Here is a 6,000-nt window from a genome sequence, read left to right as displayed (position 1 = left end):
CCCCACTGGCACAAACATTCTGTTCATGTATATTAGCTCGCCATCTTTTCCTATACTGAAGTTTGTTGCTTTTCCAAACATCATTCTTTGCTTGAACCAATCACACTGAATATCTTTCATTTGTTCCTCTAATATCCATGAGAGATGGGTTGGTTTTACAACTAATTCTACCAACAAGGCTCCATTATCTGACACGGTCACCTTAGCTTGAAGAGATAGCAAGGCTACCACAGTTTTCCAATTCAATTCATCTGCCACTATATTTACTTTTCCTGGATTATACTCAATGGTTAAGTCATAATCCTTTAACAGCTCTAACCATCTCCTTTGGTGTAGATTTAAGTCTTTTTGAGTTATCAAGTACTTTAGAATTTTTTGATAAAAAAATATATAACATTTCTCACCATACAGATAATGTCTCCATAATTTCAATGCTAAAGCCACTGCTGCCAATTCTAGATCATGTGTAGGATAATTTCTTTCATGAGGTTTCAACTGGCGCAACGCATAAACTATGACCTATCCTCTCTGTATAAGGACACATCTTAACTAGTTCAGAGACGCATTTGTAAAAGCTATGTACTCAACCGTAGGCTCTATTGTGCTAATATCAGAGCTTCGGTTAGAACTGTCATGAATTTCTCAAAGCTCTATTCACATTCATCACTCATACAATTTTTTCTTTCTTTTTTAGCAACCTAGTGTGAAGTGATGCTATCATCAAGAAACCCTTCACAAACCTCCTGTAGTACCTAGCTAACCTTAGAAAGTTGTGAACTTCATAAATGTTTTTGGGCGAGTTCCACTCAAGAACTGCCTAAACCTTAATAGGATCCACCCTAATACAATCAGCTGAGATGATATGCCCCAGAAAATGCGCTTATTTCAGCCAAAACTCACATTTACTAAACTTTACATACAACTAATTATCACAAAGGGTTTTCAATAAAATTCTTAAATGCTCTTCATGATTAATCTCATTATTAAAATAAACTAATATATGATCAATAAAGACCACTAAAAATTGATCTAAACAAAGCTGAAACACCCTGTTCATTAATACAATTAGCGTATTTGTCAACCCAAAAGGCATTACAAAAAATTCATAGTGGCCATACCTTGACCGAAAGACTGTCTTAGACACACCATCACCTTTAATCTTTATTTGATAATATCTAGACCTTAGATCTATCTTTGATAAAATCCTAGCCTTACTTAACTGATCAAATAAATCTTCAATCATTGGAAGAGGGTATTTATTCTTTATCGTAACATTGTTTAGTTGGCGCATAGATCCATCCTTCTTCTTAGCAAAAAAAATTGGTGCACCCCATGGCAACACAGTAGGCTACTAAAACCCTTACTCAACAGGTCTTGCAACTATTCTTTTAATTCTTTAAACTCCAATAGTGCCATCCTGTAGGGAGTATATGATATAGGAGTTGCCCCAGGTTCCAACTCAATTGAGAACTCCATCTCTCTCTTAGGAGGCAGTCCAATAAGTTCCTCAAGAAATACATCTAAAAACTCTCTCACCACAGAAACTTGACTAATCTCACTCTTAGACTCAAGTGTATCCATGATGTACACTAGATAAGCATCTGCGCCCTGAACAATCATTTTCTTGGCAGATATTGCAGAAATAATTTTGTTTTCCAATTCTGACTGTTTACTAGACATCAATATCTCTTTAGCCTCAACACTCACTAGGTGTACACTTCTAGTTTGATAGTCAAACATAACATTATGTCTAGTAAGCCAATCTAATCTCAAAATGACATGAAACTCGTGAAAATTCAGCAATAACAAGTCCTCAAAAGATACGTGCTCGCCAAAAGACAATGGACAATTCTTGATCAACTTATTCACTACAGTACTTTGACCCAAATGATTGGTTACCAACACATTCATTTAAGAGTATTCTATCTCAAGACTAAGACCCTCTATGACCTTAGTACAGATGTAAGAATGAGTAGAACTAGGATCAATCAAAGCATAAATATTATTTCCAAGAAAAGAAAAACTACCAGTTATAACCTCAAGTAAATTCGCATCTTCCTTAACCTTCATCACATAGGATCGAGCTAATGCGTTGGAACTTGTCTTACTAAAATTCTTTCTCTGTGATCCCTGTACTGGCTAGATTTAGTTGCCATCTTAGATTTATTCTCATGTTCGAACTTTTGTGGGCTTCTAATTGATTGCTCAGTGCTAAAATCAGACTTAGACGGGCAATCCTTAACCAAGTGGCCCCTAGACCCACGACCAAAGTAGGCTCCCAATTTCTTCTTGCATTCAACACTATGACTCCTACCATAGTAATCACATTCACCTTTTACCATTCTAGAACTACCAGAACTTGACGTAGACATAGCTGGCTTGCTAAACCCTTCATGTTTGTAGCTTGTGAACTGTGAATCTTTCCTTGAAACTGAAAAAGTTTGGTCCTTCAATTTCTTAAAATTGGATAGAAGTGGAGGACTTGCTCTTCCTTTTTTCATTCATTCTTTCTCAAAGTTCTTACTTCTATCCTTGATAATTGATTCCATTTTGTGGGCATTGGCTTTCATCTTTGCCAGAGTCTTGCATTTTGAAACTATCACTAAAGCATGAATTTCATCTCCGAGTCTCTTTTCAAACTTATCATACATCTCTTTCTTTTTTCTGAAACATATTTTTGGCATATCGACTGAGCCGGAGGAATTCAGGTTCATGCTCCATAATAGACATTCTTCCTTGTTTCAAATACAAAAAATTCTTTCTTCATCTGCTCAATGAACATTTGATTGACATATCATTCTTTAAACTTTTCTAGGAAGAAATCCCAATAAATCATTGGCTCTAGGGTGACACTAAATAAGGTTTCCCACCATTAGTAAGCTTCGCCCTCTAACAATAGTACAACAAATCTGAGACTATGTCTAGAGGTCCACTTTAGTTCTTTAATAACCATACACAATCGAGATAACCACTACTTAGCTACAGTGGGGTCATTTTTTTATCACCAAGGAAATCTTTGGTGCCTCTTTTCAAAATCTCTCAAACGTGTTTAGTCTTAAGGGGAGCCGTAACAAGTATAGGTGGAGTAGGCTGAGCCGGGTGAATCACTTCAGGTTGTGGTTGAGGAGGGTGTTGTAGTTTTTGAGGTTGTTGTTCTTGATCATTTCTCATAAATTGATCAAACAACTGAGTTATCATTACGAAGAACATATTTCTAAATGTACTTCCTACATTTCCCACATTGTTGCTAGCAGTAGTAGCCTGTTCTTGAGTGGGGACATGACTTTCCATTTCCTCATCGGCGGCTTCTCTAGAACTATAAGACATTTTCTTATCTCACTACAAAAGAAGAGTTATCTTAGTACAAAATATTAAAGACTAAGCTAGAGGTATACTCTACATGATAGGGGTGTGACACTATCTTTAGTTTTCTAAGAATCGATTAAACCTCAACTTTGATACCAAACTTGTAACACTCCAAACCCGATCCTTTAGGAGGATCTGAGAATCTCGCGTCATTAAAATAAAATTAATACTTTTAAAAACCATATTTTGCTTAAACCAACTTAAACTGTAGTTTAATTTAATATAGAATGTAAATAGTTTATCATTCAAGGCTAGATAAAATGGTACACTTTAAGAACCATAAAAACTTCACTGAAATTTCATGGAAATTATAGTTTCATGAACACAAGTTTAAAAAAAAAATCATTCTTTAAAATGTAAGCACCTTGACACCACCCCCATGCCATGCATAGTACACAATACTAGAAGTCTCACGGCAACGATTTTCCTCTGGTGTAGTTTTCAGAAATTCCTTTACTTCGTCAGCATGCTTGAGAAGGAAATGTAACTAAGTAAGTTCAAAGAACTTAGTGAATTCTAGAATTAGACATTACATTGGTTATACATGATTCAAACAAAACCTTTCCAACTCAACTTAGACACACAGTTCAGTGATCGCCTCTGGATGTATTGACGTCCAAAGTGTAAATACTATAATAAAATATAAAATTACGAGGCAATTTTGGAAGTATATGGGTCTAGTTGTAATATAGGTTTACAACGGAGTGGGTGAGTACTCCAAGGATTGTACCCAAGAAAGGCGAGTGTTAGATCAATTTTAACCTAAACATTAAAAGATCTAATTAGTAGTTAGATTCAATTATAGTACGAAGAGTATAAAATAAAAGATTTTTGGGGGTTTTATAATGATAAAAATAAAACAACATAAAAAGGTAAAATTTAAAAGATTAAAAAGGAAGCATAAATAAAATCTGATTATGGGTGATTAGCTTGCTTCGACAATCTCCATCAACTGTCACTTCGGGTTCCTCTTCAATCAACTAGTCGTTACCCTAGCAGGATCTTCCAATCTTCTACTAACATAATGAGTCAACAAGAACTATTTATATTCTGGCCTCAAAATCCAAACTGGTTTGGGGTTAAGGTGTTTAAGGATGGGCAATACCAATTTTAGGTTAATTCTAAACTTGATGACTTCCCGAGGTTGTCAGGCCTGGGGTTTGTTTCACGTTCTCCCTTTCCCAAATAGTTGATCCATTGAGTAGCCCTACAAAACATTTAACAGATCATACCTCCACTCGCTAATCCCCCGTAAAAGGATTAGTTCCTTATGGTGTTCATAAACAATATATAATCGATGTGAAAAGAAAGCATGCTAATTAAATCGAGAAGATAGACTAAATGAAAAAGCTTGATTGTATTGATATTAAGCATAAATCCACATAGTTGAATGATTCTACAATTTAGATCCCTTAAAAGAAAATAACGAATAAACTAAAATATAGAAACCTAAGAAATGAAGAAAACAAAACTAAAGGTCTGTTTGAACGAATTGATTTTCCGGAAAATCATTTCCAACTTTTCCAGCGTTTGATTGGCGGAAAATATTTTCCATTTGGAAAATGAACTCCAAAACAAGGGAAAATGGGTTACATTTTAGGGAAAATGTCTTACCCTTTCAATTTCCGTAAGACATTTTCCGTACTCTCTTCTCTATCGCCTCCTTCATTCCTTCCTTCATTTCCGGTAGAAAATTGCTTCTGTTTATCGATTTTACAGTAACTTGTTTTTTTAATTATTCAATACTTGTTTTTTAACACAATTAGAAATAATTTATTTGATATTAATTTTTTTTCAATTTATAACGATTAATATTGTAGCTTAATAATTGAGTATTATTATAAATAAATCATTGCAATATATGTAAAAATAATTTAAAATATAAAAATTTATTAATATATATCAATATATGTAAAAACAATTTTTTCGAAAATATTTCCAGGAAATCTGCCAAACAGCCGAAAATATTTTACACAGATTCAATCAAACACCAGAAAATATTTTCCAGTAAATCATTTTATAGAAAAGTAAGATATTTTCCCGAAATAATTTTACGGAAAATATTTTACTGACAATCAAACAGACCCTAAATTTAACGGAATAAACTAGGTTAATGCCAATGTGTTTTAGTCATGTGCCAAGGGAGCATATTTATAGCCTTTAGGTGACCGCCGCCCTTAACCCTAGGTCAGCTAATGTTCCCAAGTTTTAAGTTTGATAGCGCAGACCAAAACATCCCTACTTTGTGCCTAATTTCTGTCCCAGAGTCGATGTCGTGACACACCAGGACCTATGTCACAACATTACAACCATTATAATCCTCTATAGCCATCTTTAGGGGTATGTCACGACACCTTTAGTTTATGTCACGATATCGGAGGAAGACTTGAATTTTCTTCATTTTGTTCCCCATGTTGTGACATCAACCCTCCTGTGTTGTGACATAGTGTCCAGTATCATCCTAAAATGCCTTATAATGGTCTCTGACACACTTACACAGTACGCTAGCTCTCCCTTAGGCCTTATTCAGCCATTGAGGTCAATAAAAGACTTAATTTGCACATTTTATGGAATTTAAGTAAAACTAAAGCAGCTTAACTAAATTGAAATGAAAATTTTTGTATTTAGGTTCCT

This window comes from Gossypium hirsutum, chromosome D13, assembly GCF_007990345.1.
Source record: "Gossypium hirsutum isolate 1008001.06 chromosome D13, Gossypium_hirsutum_v2.1, whole genome shotgun sequence".
Lineage (NCBI taxonomy): Eukaryota > Viridiplantae > Streptophyta > Magnoliopsida > Malvales > Malvaceae > Gossypium > Gossypium hirsutum.
The sequence above is the reverse complement of the archived record's forward strand: the minus strand, read 5'-3'. Positions refer to the sequence as shown.